The sequence below is a fragment of the Rhinolophus hipposideros genome (assembly GCF_964194185.1).
Source record: "Rhinolophus hipposideros genome assembly, chromosome: 9".
Classification (NCBI taxonomy): Eukaryota; Metazoa; Chordata; class Mammalia; order Chiroptera; family Rhinolophidae; genus Rhinolophus; species Rhinolophus hipposideros.
The window spans coordinates 67,774,559-67,792,023 of record NC_138055.1 but is presented as its reverse complement, the minus strand read 5'-3'; the positions used below and the strand labels follow the sequence as shown (position 1 = coordinate 67,792,023).

Genomic DNA, 17,465 nt, shown 5'->3' with positions numbered 1-17,465 from the left:
CATGTCTCAATATGCAATTTCACTTAAAATATATTTTTAACAAATGTTAAACAAAATATTGGGTTCAAACTGAAAATAGACCTGAAAATACTCAAGAATAAGAATAGATGAAATACAGTGAGGAATCAATGCTTTCTAACTATTCCTATAATAGAAGATGTTACTGTAAGATTGTTTTGGTGTGTTTTGTAGCACAGTGGCATAAAAATTCAGGGAACAATACAGGAATTTTAAAAAGTAATGATGAGAGCTTCTGGGAATGACTACCTTAAACTAGTTCAAGCTAACAAATACTATACTGATTGCTTCCATATGACAAAGCATGTAAAAGACCATAGGTATATGAATATGATTAAAACATGGTCCCTGAAAAATGTCCTACGGGACTATAGTAAAGACTTAAGCTAATTCCTGAGTAAACTGAAACATTTAAAGTTGAGTCTTATTTTCTATAGGCATAATGTTATAAATTAAGATTCCATTCCTGAGATCCATTTCAGCCATTAAAAATTTTTTTTCATTATGAAAATAAGTAAAAGAGAAATAAAATAGCACTTCTAGACCTAAGTACTTCTGACATATATAAGTTTAGAATAGAGTGTACCTTCTTATTTATGTAGACCTTTTATTAATATAATCACATCACTATTCAGAATAGCACAGGGACCAACAATGCACGACAAGCACCACCAGAGCCCATCACCATCACCTCCTTGTTGATGAATGAAAAAACTACACTATAAAGCTCCTACATTACTTTCACTGCCTCTCCTTTGTTATGCTAATGACTTCTGATATGGACTAATGTCATGTCAGGAAAGAGTCTAATAATCAAGATCACAAGGGGAGTTCTGATCGCAAAAACCCAAGAAGGCCTCCAAAGAAATAGTCACTAAGCAACAGGCTAGCATCAAGTAGGCAAAGACTGGGGACAGTATGAGTTGGGGAATTGTGAGAGACAATTCTGTATTGGTAGTATAGAGAAAAAAATGTAAAGCATACAGACTTATTCATATACGTGCACAAAGACATGCCTGAGAATATTCACAATATTATTTATAATATCAGAGGGGGTGAAGGAGGGAGGAAAGAGAAGGTATAAATCTAAATATCCGTAAAGAGGGAAATGATCAAATATATCCTGGGATATTCATTCTGTGGGGAACACAATTCAGGAGCTAAGACAGAATGAGAGAGATGAAATGGCCAAACACACAAATAAAACAAAAAACACACACAAAAAATCACCAGTTATATATAGTACGATGACATTTACACTTTCTTAGAAGCTTTTATAGATCACTGCAAAAATGCACAGAACAAGTTCTGGAAGGACACCCTTTAAGCTGTTAACAGAAGTTACTTCTCCCTATCACCTCTGCTTTTCAACATAGTGTTGGAAGTCCTCGCCAGAGCCATCAGGCAGGAGAAAGAAATAAAAGGCATCCAAATTGGGAATGAAGAAGTTAAATTATCACTCTTTGCAAATGACATGATGCTATATATAGAAAACCCTAACGACTCCACCAAAAAGCTGTTAGAAACAATCAACGAATACAGTGAAGTTGCTGGCTAGAAAATCAACGTACAAAAGTCCATTGCATTCCTATATACTAACACTGAAATCTCAGAAAAAGAAATGCAAAACACAATTACCTTTGCAATTGCAGCAAAAAGAATAAAATACCTAGGAATAAACTTAATCAAGGATGTGAAGGATTTACATGCTGAAAACTATAAGACATTTTTGAAAGAAATTGAAGACACAAAGAAATGGAAAGACATTCCATGCTCAAGGATCAGAAGAATCAACATAGTTAAAATGGCCATATTACCTAAAGCAATATACAGATTTAATGCAATCCCCATCAAAATCCCAATGGCATTTTTTAAAGAAATAGAACAAAAAAATCATCACATTTGTTTGGAACCACAAAAGACCCCGAATAGCCAAAGCAATCATAAGAAAAAAGAACAATTCTGGAGGTATCACACTGCCTGACTTTAGCTTGTATTACAGGGCTACAATAATCAAAACAGCATGGTATTGGCAGAAAAACAGACACATAGACCAATGGAATAGAATTGAGAACTCAGAAATAAAACCACATAAATACGGACAGATAATTTTTGACAAAGAAGCTAAAAACATACAATGGAGGAAAGACAGCCTCTTCAATAAATGGTGCTGGCAGAATTGGATAGCCACGTGCAAAAGAATGAAACTGGACTGCTATCTGTCACCATGTACCAAAATTAATTCAAAATGGATCAAAGACTTAAGCATAAGACCTGACACAATAAACTGCATAGAAGAAAACATAGGTACTAAACTTATGGACCTGGGGTTCAAAGAGCATTTTATGAATTTGACTCCAAAGGCAATGGAAGTAAAAGCTAAAATAAACAAATGGGACTATATGAAACGTAAAAGTTTCTGCACAGCAAAAGAAACAATCGACAAAATAAAGAGGCAAATGACTGAATGGGACAAGATTTTTGCAAACAGTTCCTCCGATAAGGGTCTAATATCCAAAATATACAAGGAACTCATGAAACTCAACAACAAAAAAACAAACAACTCAATTGAAAAATGGGCAGAGGACCTGAAGAGACATTTCTCCAAAGAGGACATACAAATGGCAAATAGACATATGAAAAAATGCTCCACATCACTAATCATCAAAGAAATGCAAATAAAAACCTCAATGAGATATCACCTCACCCCAGTCAGAATGGCAATCATCAACAAGACAAATAGTAACAAGTGTTGGAGAGGCTGTGGAGAAAAAGGAACCCTCACACACTGTTGGTGGGAATGCAGACTGGTGCAGCCGCTATGGAAGGCAGCGTGGAGGTTCCTCAAAAAATTACAAATAGAATTACCATATGACCCAGCAATCCCTCTCCTGGGTATCTACCCAAAAAATCTGAAGACATTTATACATAAAGACACGTGTGCTCCAATGTTCATTGCAGCTTTGTTTACGGTGGCCAAGACATGGAAACAAGCAAAATGTCCTTCGATAGATGAATGGATAAAGAAGTTGTGGTATATATACACAATGGAATACTATTCGGCGTTAAGGAAAGATGATATAGGAACATTTGTGACAACATGGATGGATCTTGAGAGTATAACGCTAAGCGAAATAAGTCAGACAGAAAAAGCAGAGAACCCTATGATTTCACTGATATGTGTTATATAAACCAAAAACAACAAAAGAACAAGACAAACAAATGAGAAACAAAAACTCAGAGACACAGACAATAAGTTAGTGGTTATCAGAAGGTAAGGGAGGTGGGGGGAGGGAGATGAGGGTAAGAGGTATCAAATATATGATGATAGAAGGAGAACTGACTCTGGGTGGTGAACACACAATGGGTTTTATAGATGATGTAATACAGAATTGTACACCTGAAATTATGTAATTTCATTAACAATTGTCACACCAATAAATTGAAAAAAAAGAAAGACAAAAAAAAAAAAAAGAAGTTACTTCTGAGGTCATTTCAAAGAGAGCTCGTGGGACCAAAACCGAGAGCACTTAACACTGTGACCAAAGACTGAAGTTCTCCATAGGATGCAATGGTCATTCAATAGTGCTGTTTTCATCCAGAAACCACACTTTAGCATATTTTCACCAGATTCAGCCATTAGCATAACCAAAAACTTCATAGTTCTCGTAGTAGAAAAAGGGACACTCACTTGCCAAGAAAAGCTTGGTATCATTAACAACGCAAACTAAGGGTCTGTGGTACTATTAATACTGAGATTCTGGAACCTTAATGACGTCTAAAGAATCAAATGAAACACTTTACCTAACTGAAGAACGTTAAACAACTCTTTCTTCCCCATACAAATGTTGGTCAAGAATTGCCTAGTCTCTTTTTCATTTAAGAAAAAGTTGAATTTCCTAAATAATCTAGCTATCAAAATACCTAAAAAGTGCTAAAGGACCAGGCACCTTATGAAAAAGTCACCCTGAGTTGAAGACACAGAACTGGGAAGTGGGGGACCAAGACAGTTCAAGGTCACTGGAGAGAGTACCAGAAAGAGAGAAGTGCTCAGAGAGAGAACACACGAGATCTGCAGAAGTCGCTGAGTGTTCAGCAAGCACTGATCAGTACATGTATATCAGTAACTTGTCTAAGAAGAGGGGGGACAGCCACCGGAAATTATTGGAAGAAACAATCTGCAGACTCACAAAGAGCTGTTCCCACCAGAGTGAGGAACCCCATAATTCACAGGGCACTGGACAGAGCACTCAGAATAGTCTTGCCTCAGCATATGGTAAAATTAGTGCCACGTTAAATGTTGATATCATCTAACGAAGTTTAAAAGCAAGACCCAAAAGTATCAAATTGTTTCCACATAACTTAAGTGCCCTCTAAGAAAAAGTTCGAGAATATTTTACAGGAATACAAAGATACCTAGTGAGGGACATCAAAAGAAAGGCAGCATGAGGGGTGATCTCTCACCGCTCAGGTGATCTCTGCCCTCGAAGTTACAAGTTGAAGAGCTGTAATTCAATAAAGGATTCCCTGTGCAACACACAAACATGTATGAATCATCTGCACATCGTAACATCTGAAGGTAGGCAAATCAGGGCAAATGGGAGGAGGAAAGGGAGAAGAGCAGAGATAGGTGCCGTGGATGCAGCCCAGAGCTCTCTATCGTCCCTGGAGAAAGGAGGATTCAGGAAGCAGGTGAAATCTCTGTGGCCCTGAGCATTCCTACCTGCGCGATCAGAATATAATACAGGTGAAACCAGTGATGGGCCAGAAACCAAATACAGAAGTGTGACAGCTGTAGTCTAGCAGGCAGAAAACAAAGCTACAGAGCCGGCCATCTCCTCACACCCTCCCAGAGCTACCGTATTTTCCCAAACTAAGACCGAGCTGGACCATCAGCTCTAATGCGTCTTTTGGAGCAAAAATTAATATCAGACCGTTAATATAAGACCAGGTATAATATAAGACTGGATATAACATAATGTAATATAACACAATATAATAATATAATACCAGGTCTTATATAAGAATGGGTCTTATATTAATTTTTGCTCCAAAAGATACATTAGAGCTGATGGTTCAGCTAGGTTTTATTTTTGGGGAAACATGGTAGGAGCGGCCCCAGAAAAAAAACTGTACGTAGCAGTGAATGTTGGAGCAGAATATCCACAGTCCTGAGAACTAGAAAGGCGGTTCGCACCCAGCGGTTAATCCCAGTGACAAGGGTGGAGATACAGAGGTGAGGCAGCTGTGGATCGTCAGTCACCATTACTAGGAAGAGAACAAAGCCACAAACACAGCAGCAGCCTTTCCCACCCCACCCCTCTTTTAGGGCCAATCACAGAGCACCTAGGACAGCTCAGGCAGTGCAGCACTGCATCTGGCTGCAGGAGCAGCACTGGGATTTCAGGGCGCAGAACCCCATCGCGCACCACGTTCTCCCACAGGGGTGGTGCTCTGTGAACAGGCACCACCTGATCTGTATGATCTGGTCCCAGATCGGACACCCACCTCCCCAGGGAATACAAGGCATCTTCCACTGTGAGAAACTGTAGCAATGCAAGAAAAAAATAAAACATTCCAACACCACCTACTGGAAAACAAAAGAAAGACCTCCTTGTATCAAGGTGCTGCAGAGTTCATTCGTTAGGAATGCCTAGGAGGAGAAATAATCCATCATGTGCCGTTAATAACCAAGGAAGGTAGTAACAAGGCAGCTCAGAAAGAAAATAAAAAATCTCCAGAAAATAAACACATGGAAATATGTGACTTAATTGACAGATAATTCAAGATTGTAGTTCTGAAAAAACTCAACAAGACACAAGGAAACTCAGGCAGTATAATGAATTCAGAAATAAAAATCAACAAACGCAATGAATACTTTACCAAAGAGACTGAAATTTTTTAAAAGAACCAAATAGACATTCTGGAGTCAAAGAACTCAATAAAAGAAATGAAGAATGAAATAGCAAACTTAGAAAACAAAGCTGACCAGATAGAGGAAAGAACTAGTGATACTGAAAATAGAAATTTAGAAATGATACAGATGGAAGAAGAGAGCTGAGAGTGAAAAAAAATAAAAAGTGAAAGAACTCTACAAAAACTATCTAACTCCATTAGAAAGAGCAATATAAGAAAAACGTATATCAGAAGGAGAAGAGAGGGAGAAGGGAACGGAGAGCCTATTCAAATGAATCGTCAATGAGAAATTTCCAAACCTATGTAAAGAACTGGCTACTCAAATCCAAGAAGCAAACAGAACACCTAATTATCCCAATCCAAAAAGGCCTTCACCAAAGCACATTATTTTGAAACCATCAAAAATTAATGACAAAGAATTCTCAAGGCAGCCAGGAAAAAGAAGATGTAACCTATAAAGGAAAGCCCGTTAGATTATCATCAAATTTTTCAGCAGAAACTCAACAAGCTAGGAGGGAGTGGAATCGAATATTCAAACTACTGAAAGAGAGAAATTACCACCAAGAATAATATATCCAGCAAAGTTATCCTTTTTGCCCCCCTTCTTCCGCCTCTCCCCCACTCCGGTTCAAGCCATTGTTTCTCAGTCTAGCTGTACAGGACACAGCTCCCTGGCCCATGCTGGTATTAGGAGCCTTGTGCTCCCTCCCACTGAGGCAGTCGGTCGGCAGTCATTGGTCAGCCACTCACAGCAGCTCACTCAGGGCAGCTCTCACAGGCGGCTGGCCACTCACTATGGCCACTGGCCACTCCTGGCAGCACACGGTAGCCCAGCTCCAGGGAGAGCCACTGTTCACAATCTTAGCTGTAGAGGGCGCAGCTCACTGGCCCATGTGGGAATCAACCGGTGATCTCGGCCTTAGGAGCAGGGCGCTCCAACCACCTGAGCCACCAGGCCGGCCCGCAAAGTTATCCTTTAGATATGAAGAAGTAATAAAGACCTTTCCAGATATATAGAAGCTGAGGAAATTTTCCATCACAAGGCCTGCATTTCAGGAAATACTGTGAAACAAAAAGATACAAAACTATGAGTAAGACAGAAGCAGGAAATGGCAACTGCTATTCAGAATAGATCACTATCTACTTAAATACAACATAAAGGTTAAAGATAAAAAACACTTAAGGGCCGGCCTGGTGGCTCAGGCAGTGACAGCTCTATGCTCCTAACTCTGAAGGCTGCCGGTTCGATTCCCACATGAGCCAGGGGGCTCCCAACCACAAGGTTGCCGGTTCAACTCCTCGAGTCCCGCAAGGGATGGTGGGCAGCGCCCCCTGCAACTAAGATTGAACAAGGCATCTTGAGCTGAGCTGCCTCTGAGCTCCCGGATGCTACTGGACCTGGAACTGAGCTGCGCCCTCCACAACTAAGATTGAAAGGACAACAACCTGACTTGGGGGGGAAAAAAAGTCCTGGAAGTACACACTGTTCCCCAATAAAGTCCTGTTCCCCTGCCCCAATAAAAAATAAATAAAAAAATAAAAAAAAAATCAATCCTAAAAAAAAAAAAAAAAAAAAAAAAAAACACTTAAAAGAGAGAAAAACAATTGCTAATGCGACTCAGAAATGAAGTCACAGCATAAATAGGGACAACTTGTGATAATAAAAACATAAAAGGAAAGGGGGTAAAGATCTGAATTTGCAAAAGGTATGGAGATAAAATACATACAGAAAAAAGAACTACTGTATATACTGTATATATGAAACTTTCTTTTACATAAATTTAATGGTAACGACTCAAAAAAAATCCAGAACTGAAACACGTAACTTAAAAAAAGAGGAAAAGGAGAAAAAATCATAGAATACCACCAAACTAAAATAATAGACAGGAAAACAAATGCAAAGTAACAATGGAGACACCAAGCTACCAGAAAACAAAACATAAAGTGGCTATAGGAAATCTTCATATATCAATCACACTAAATGTAAATGGACTGAACTCACCAATAAAAAGGCACAAGTAGCAGCGTGGATCAAAAAACAAAACTCAAGCATATGCTGGCTTCAAGAGATACATCTCTGCTGCAAGGACAAATAAAGACTCAAAGGGAAAGGGTGGAAAATGATACTCCAAGCAAATGACATCCGGAGAAAAGTAGATGTAGCCATACGAAATTGACTTCAAGATAAAAAAGGGTAACAGGACACAAAGATGGACGTTTCGTAATGGTAAAGAAGACAATACGTCAGGAAAACAAAACACATCACTATGTATGCTCCAAAATATATAAAGGAGCATATATTCAAGGAGCACCAAAATATATAAAGCAACTACTAACATAATTAAAGGGAGAAACTAACAAAAATACAATTAGTAGTAGGGAACCTAAATACCCCATTGACAGCTATGGATAGAACATCCAATCAGAAAATCAAACACCAGACTATACATTCTTCTCTAGTGCACATGGAACATTCCCAAGGGTAGAACATATGTTGGAACACAAAACTAGGCTCAACAAAAGTAAGAAGACTGAAATCATACCAAGCATATTGTCTGACCACAATGCTTTGAAATTGAGGATCAACAGCCAAAAAAAACAAAACAGGGCAGTGAAAACAATAAGTATGTGGAGATTAAACAACATGCTACTAATGAACAATTGGGTCAAACAAAAATTAAAAGGAGAGATCAAAAGACCCACAGAAACAATTGACAAAGAACAGCATATCAAAATGTTTGTGATACAACCAAAGTGGTAATAAGAGGGAAGTTTATATCATTACAGAGCTATCTCAAGAACAAGAAAAATCCCAAATCGACAACATAGCATTACATATTAAAGAACTAGAAAAAGAACAAATGAAGCACAAAGTCAAAAGAAGGAAGGAAATAATAAAAATTAGACCAGAAATAAATGACAGAGAACAAAAAGACAATAGAAAAAAACTAATGCAAGAAAGAGCTGGTTCTTTGAAAAGATTAGTAAAATTGACAAACCCCTGGCTAAACTCACTAAGGAAAAAAAAGACAAGAATTAAATCAGAAATGATAAAGAAATTACAACAAATACCACAGAAATACAAAGCATCATACAAGATACTCTGAAAGACTACTTACCACCAAATTCAATAACCTAGAAGAAATGGACAATTTCTTAGAAATATATAACCTTCCTAGACTGAATTATAAGGAACTGGAAAATCTAAATAAACCAATCAACAGCAAGGAAATTGAAGGAATCATCAAAAACTCCCAAAAAGCAAATGTCCAGGACCAGACTGCCTCATTAGTGAATTCTATCTACCAAACATTCAAAGATGACTTAATAGCTATCCTTCTCAAACTCCTCCAAAAAACTGAAGAGACCATAGTTCCCAACTCATTTTATGACGCCAACATTATCCTGATACCAAAACTCGGTAAGGATAACACACACAAAAGAAAACTACAGCCCAATATCTCTGATGAATACAGACACAAAAATCCTATACAAAATACTAGTAAATTAAACACAACAATACAGTAAAAAGAGTACTTATCACGATGATCAAGTGGTGTTCACTCCAAAGGTGCAAGGACAGTTCAACCAACATAAATTCACGTGATACACCACAGAAATAAAATAAATGATAAAAATCATATCAATAGATGCAGAAAAAGCATTAGACAAGATACAACATCCACTTATGACTAAAACACTTAACAAAATTAGTATAGAAGAAAAGTACCTCAACATAATAAAAGCCATATACAACAAATCCTCACCTAATATCAGAATTAGTGGAAAACTGAAAGTGTTTCCTCTAAGATCGAGAACAAAACAAGGATGTCTCACCTCACCACTGTTATTCAACACAGTACTGGAAGTTCTCGCCAGAGCAATCAGGCAAGAGAAAGAAACAAAAGGCATCCAAGTTGGGAATTAAGTACAATTGTCACTTTTTGCAGACAACATCACATTGTGTATAGAAAACCCTAAAGATTCCACCAAAAAAACTATTAGAAACAATAAACAAATACAGTAAAGTTGCAGGACGCAAACTCAATGTACAAAAGTCCATTGCATTTCTATATACTACCAATGAAATTTCAGAAAAACAAACGTAAAAAAACAATTCCTTTTGCAACTGCAACAAAAAGAATAAAATACCTAGAAATAAACTTAACAAAGGATGTAAACGAGCTATAGACTGAAAACTGTAAGACATTACTGAAAAAAAATTGAAGATGACACAAAGAAATGGAAAGATATTCTGTGCTCATGGATTGGAAGAATAAACATAGTTAAAATGGCCATATTACCCAAAGCAATACACAGGTTTAATGCAATCCCAATCAAAATTGCAGTGGCATTTAGAAATAGAACAAAACAAAAATCAGATTTGTATGGAATCACAAAAGACCCCAAATAGCCAAAGCAATCCTGAGAAAAAAGAAAAAGGCTGCAGGTATCACACTCCTTGACTGCAAATTATACTACAAATTGACAATAATAAAAATAGCATGGTATTGGCAGAAAAACAGACACAGAGACCAATGGAACAGATTTGAGAACCCAGAAATAAACCCACATATATATGAGCAGATAATTTTCGACAAAGAAGCCAAAAGCATACAATGGAAAAAAGAAAACCTCTTCAATAAATAGTGCTGGGAAAATTGGAAAGCCATGTGCAAAAGAATGAAACTAGACTGCTGTCACCATACACCAAAATTAACTCAAAATGGATCAAAGACCTACTATAAGATCTAAAAAAATAAACTGCATAGAAGAAAACACTGGTACTAAACTTATGGATCTTGGGCTTAGAGAGGATTTTATGAAACTGACTTCAGAAGCAAGAAAAGTAAAAGCAAAAATAAATGAATGAGACTATATCAAACTAAAAAGCTTCTGCACAGCAAAAGAAACCATCAACCAAACAAAGAGGTGGGGGGGTCCACAGTGTGAGGGATATAAATGATGAACGTCTAGGTATTGCCTTGTCTTGTGCACCTGAAACTAACAAACAAAAAAAAGAGAGAGAAATAAAAACAAAAAACAAAGAGGCAACTAACCAAATGGTAGGATATATATGCAAACAATACCTTCAATAAGATGCTAATATCCAAAATATATAAAGAACTTGTAAACTCAACAACAAAAAAATAATCCAATTAAAAAATGGCAGAAGACCTGAAAGGACACTTCTACCAACAAGACACACAAAGAGCCAAAAAATAATATGAAAAGATGCTCAACTTTACTAGCTATTAGGGAAACGCAAATCAAAACCACAACGAGATACCACCTCACACCTGTTAGAATGGCTATTATCAATAAAACAAGTAATAACAAGTGTTGGAGAGGTTGTGAAGAAAAAGAACCCTCATACACTGCTGGTGAGAATGTAAACTGTTACAGCCACCATGGAAAACAGAATGGAGGTTCCTCAAAAAATTACAAATAGAATTACCATAGGATCCAGCAATCCCTCTTCTGGGTATCTACCAAAAAAAATCTGAAAACATTTATCCTCAGAGATATGTGTAACCCTATGTTCACTGCAGTATTATTCAGTGGCCAAGACATGGAAACAACCAGAGTCCTTCGATATGTGACTGGAGAAAGATGTGGTACATGTAGACAATGAAATGTTAATCAGCCATAAGAAAAGATATATACTGAGATTTTCAACACGGATAGATCTTGAGATTAACATGCGAGCAAAATAAGTCAGAAAAAGTCAAGAACCATATGATTTCACTCATATGTGGAATGTAAAACTGAAAGCAACAAATGAACAAGACAAGCAAAAACTCATAGACCCAGACAACAATTTAGTGGTTTACCAGAGGGTAAGAGAGGAGGGGGGAGGTGGAAGAGCATAAATGGAGTCAACCATATGGTGACCAAAGGAGATTTGACTTTGGGTGGTGAACATACAATGCAATAGAGAGATAACGTATTACAGAATTGTACACTTGAAACCTACATAATTTTATTAACCAATGTCACCCCAATAAACTTAATTTTTAAAAATCATATTTTATATTTTTGTGATGGTATGATTGATCTTTAGTTTAGATCCAAAAGATAATGTAAATAAATGTTAATTTAAATTAAAAATAAAGATTGTTAGCAACCAAAATAAAATTCACAATAGCTGACATCTGGTAAACAAACAAACAAAAAAACCAAGCATACTAAGAAGAAAATGACCCATAATAAGGAGGAAAATCAACCAATAAAATATGACCCAAAATGACACAGTTAATAGAATTAGTAGGGAAGGATATTAAAGCATTATTATAACTGAATTCTATATGTTCAAGACATTAAAAAAAGAATTTGTTGAGAAGACATCAAAAATATTTTTAAAAGACCTAATTAAACATCTAGAGATGCAAACTACAACATCTCGAATGACAAATACACTGAATGGGTTCATGGCAGATTAGATGTTGCAGAAGAATAACGAACTTGAAGTTACAGCATTAGAAAATATACAAATACACAAAAGAGGGAGGGAAAGACTAAGAAAAAAATGAACAGGGCATCAATGACCTGCAGGAAAATTTCAAGCAGTCTGTTATATGAATAATTGAAGTACTTAAAGGAGATGATAGAGGGGAGAAATAGAAAAGTCTTTAAAAAAAATGCAGAAATTTTTCCAAATTTGATCAAAACTATAAACCCATAGATCTAAACTTCCCAGTGAACTCCGAAGTGCAAGAATCACAAAGAAAACTAGTATATAGAGGCACATCATAATCAAACTATACAAAATCATTAATACACAGAAAATCTTAAGTCTCATGAAAAAACATTAAGTATAATGATTACAGCAGACTTCCTTTTAAAAACAATGAAGATTAGAAGACATGGAGCAACATTACTTTTTAAACCACTTTATTGAGGTTTGATTAACATATAGGAAGCTGTACATACTTAAGGAATACAACTTGCTAAGTGTAGGGATAAGTATATACTCATGAATAATGACCATCAAACCAGAAACATATCTATCACTTCCCAAAGTTTCCGCCTCAGAGCATTATCTTTCAAGAACTGAAATAAATACACTGTTAATCGGTTATTCTACACCCAGAGAAAACACCTTTCAAAAAAGAAGATAAAATTTTTTTTTGGCATATAAAAGCTAAAAAATCACATTACCATCAGACCTAAACTACAAGAAAGTTTAAAGAAAGTCTTCCAGGCAGAGTAAATTAAACTAGAAAGAAACCTGGATCTACACACAGAAATGAAAGCCACCAAAAATGGTAACTGTGGATAAATATATTTTATTTTTTGTTAATCAGATGTCCTCAATTAAAGCATAAGTAGGTGAAGACATGTGTGTATATATTTTGAGGGGTTTGTAACATATGCAAAAATAGCCAACAGCCAGGAGAAGAGAAATGGAAGTATATTGTCCTAGGTTCTTATACTTCAGGTGAATTAGTATAACTCTTTAACGTAAACGTGGTAAGTTAAATACGTATACTATAAGCTTTAAAGCAGTTACTAAAATAACCAAGTTATAGCTAATAAGTCAAAAAAGAAAATGAACATGGGATAATAAAAAATACTTGATTAATCACAAAGAAGGCAGAAAATGAAAATGAAACATAGGATAGGACAAATAGAAAACACAGAGCAAGATGAGAAACTGAACCACTTCATCAGTAATGACATTAAATGTAAACCATCTAAAGATTTCAACTAAAAAGAGATTGTCAGATTAGATTTAAAATAAAGGTAAGACGAGGGTGGCTGGTTAGCTCATTTGGTTAGAGCGCAGTGCTCTTAACAAGCAAGACTGCTGGTTCGAATCCCACATGAGTCACTATGAGCTGCGCCTTCCACAGCTAGACTGAAACAACCACTTGACTTGGAGCTGATGGGTCATGGAAAAACACCTTTAAATAAATAAAAGTTTAAGAAAAAAAGTAAGACCAAACTCTATGCTACCTGTAAGAAAAGCATTTTAAATATAGACACAAGTAGGTTAAAAATAAAAAGATTTTAAAATATACTATGCTAACACAAATCAAAAGAAAGCTAGAATGGCTACATTACTGTCAGACAAAAGTAAATTTCAGAGCAAATGAAATATAACCAGATACAAAGATAATTTTATAACAACAAAAAGGTCAATGCAATCAAGACGACCTAACAATCCCAAATATTTATGCATCTAATAAGAGACCTTCAAAAAATATGAAGCATAAACTGACAGAATAGACAAATCCACAATTATAGTCAGAGATTTCAATATCCCTCTCCAAATAACTGATAAAACAAAACACAAAAAAAATACATACAAGACTTGAATAACATTATCAAACAAATTGACCTGACACTTACAGAACACTCCACCCAACAGCAGAATACACTTTCTTTCAGGTATGCACAAAACATTTACCAAGACAGACCATACTTTGGCCCATAAAACAAATCTCAGTAAATTTAAAAGAATTCAAGTATGTTCTACGACCACAGGGGTATTAACTTATAAATCATTAATAGAAATATCTTTGGAAAACTCCCATATCTGGCAATTAATAATACGCTTCTAAATAATCCAAGAGTCAAAGAAGAAATCAAAAGGGAAATCAGAAAGTATTTGAACTGAAAATGCACACATCCTATCAAATTTTGTGCAATGCCACTAAAGCAGTGCTTAGTGGGAAATATGTATTATAGTACTAAATGCCTTTATTAGAAAAAAGGCTTCAAACTAATGACCTCAGTGTCTACCTTAATGAACTAGAAAAAGAAATGGAAATTAAACCCAAAGAAAGCTGAAACGAAATAAACTTCAAGAGTAGAAATCAATAAAACAGAAAAAAGAAAAACTGGGGAGGGGGGATGGGAGGGGGGTGACAATCAATGAAACCAAAAGCTAGTTTATTGAGAAGAATGAAACCAAAAGCTAGTTTATTGAGAAGAATTAAACTGGTAAAACTCTAGCCAGACTGATGAGGAAAAAACAAGACACAAATTATCAATATTAGGAATTAGAGCATTAACACCACCACATAAACATACAAAAAAGATACTATGAAAATTTATGAACAGTTTAGACTAATAATTTGAAAACTTAGACAAAACATAAATTCCTTAAGAGACACAGCTACCAAAGCTCACTAAAGATGAAAATAACCTTAGTAGCCTGGCATCAATTAAGGAAATTGAATTTGTAGTTAAAAACGTTCCCACATACAAAAAACTTCCAGACCCAAATGGTTTTCCTGGTGAGTTCTGCCAAATATTTAAGAAAGAAATACGTAATATCAATCCTATCCAAAATCTTCCAGAAAACTGGAGAGGAGGAATGCTTCCCAACTTATTCTATGAGTCCAGCATTATCCTAACAACAAACTCCGACAAAAACATTATAAAAAAATAAAACTACAGACCAGTATTTCTCATGGACTTAGATGCAAAAAATTTTAAACACAAGTTTAGCAAATTGAATCCAACAATATTATGTAAAAATTAAAAATACTTCATGACCAGGTGGGGTTTACCCTACTCAGAATTGGTTTAATATTCAAAAATCAATTACTGTAATTCACCATTGTGAAATTTTTAAAGAAAAACTGTGTGATCATCTCAAAAGATGCAGGAAAAGCATTTGACAAAATCCAACATCCATTTCTGCCAAAAACTATCAGCAAATTAGGAACAGAAAAAAGCTTCCTCAGTCCAGTAAAGGGCATTTATAGAACACTACAGCTGACATCATATATGCAAAGACTGAATGCTTTCTCAAACCAAGATCAGACACAAGGTAAGTATGTTCACTCTTACCACTGCTATTCAACACTGTACTTGAGGTTTTAGACGTTGCGATAAAGAAAAAATAAACTTGAAAAATCTAGACTGGAAAGAAGTAAAATAACTTACACTTGTAGATGACATGATCATCTTACGTAGAAAATCCAATGGAATCCATGTAAGTATGAAAACTAAGTGAGTTTATTTAACAACGATCCAGGACTCAAGATCAATACACAAAAATCAACTATATTTTTATGTATAGCACTCAACAAAGATTTTTAAATGGAACATTTACAATACCACCCAAAATAGCAAATACTCAAGTATAAATCTAATAGGTACGCGAGACTTCTAAACTGAAAATTATAAAACATTTCTGAGAAAAACGAAAGACAACTAAATTACATAAATACCCCATGCTCATGACTCAGAAGAATTAATATTGTTAAGATGTCCGTTCTCCCAAAATTAATCTCTAGATTGACTGCAATGCCAAACAAAATTCCAGCAGGCTCTTTTGGAGATATTAACAAAAGCTGAGTTGTATGGACTTTCAAAAGACCTAAAATAACCAAATCAGCCTCAAAAAAGAATAAGAGTGGAGTACTAACATTCCTGACTATAAGACTTAGTATAAACCTGTAGTAATCAAGAAAGTATAGTATTGAAGATAAACAAATAGACTGATAGTACAAAATATAAAGTTCAGAAACAAAACTACACATACATGGTAAATTTATTTACCAAATTTACTTACCAATTTGCAACTCAGCAAAGAAAAGTCTTTTCAACAAATAGTACTTGAACAACTGGATATTCATGTGCAAAATACAAATTTCAATTCATATATCACACTACATATACAAATTAAATTGAAATGGGTCACTGATTTAAGTGTAAAACCTAAAACTACAGAACTTTAAGAAAACAGAGAAAATAATCTTTATGATGCCTTGGATTCAGCAATTTTTTTAGAAATGACACAAAAAGCATAAAAAAATTGATCAATCATCAAAATTGAATACTCCTGCTCTTCAAAGACACTTAAACAAATGAAAAGCCAAGACTCAAGCAGGGAAAATATATTTGCAAATCGTATCGCATGTCTAAATAAAGGACTTGTATCCAGAACATAAAAAGAACTCTCAAAACACAGTAACATGAAAATGAACAGCACTTTAAAATAAACTGGACAAAAGGTTTGAGCAGACACTTCACCAGAGGTACAGGAATGTCACAAATAACCTGAGGAGATGCTACACCTCTTAAGTCGTTAAGGAAATGCAAACTGAAACCACAATGAAATACTACACATCTATCTGAATGGCTATAGTTAAAAAGACTACCATGCCAAATGTTAATGAAGATATGGAGCAACTGGAACTTTCACACAGCACCCATGGGAATGTAAAATGATATGTCCATTGTGGAAAATAGTTTGGCAGCTTCTTAAAATGCTAAACATGCAACTAACATTATAATCCAGTCATTCTACTCCTACGCATTTGGCCAAGAAAATATAAAGTATATATTCATACAAAGACTTGTATACCAATGTTCACAGCAGCTGTACTTGTAATAGCCAAATGTGTATCGATAGGTGAATCGTTAAAAACCCATACAATGAGATACCACCCAGAACAAAAAGGAATAAATCAATGATACATGCAACATGAGTAAATGTCAAAATAATTATGCTGAATGAAGACCAAAAATTGAGTATGTATTATGTAATTCCACTTACATAGTAAGTGGAA

At 35.5% G+C, this 17,465-nt stretch overlaps 1 protein-coding gene across 3 annotated transcripts in view; it reads right to left on the bottom strand.

Moving 5' to 3' along the window:
- Window positions 1–17,465, bottom strand: part of TBC1D15 (TBC1 domain family member 15) — a 70,742-nt gene that overhangs the window by 44,590 nt on the left and 8,687 nt on the right. The gene's annotated exons all lie outside the window — the stretch shown is intronic.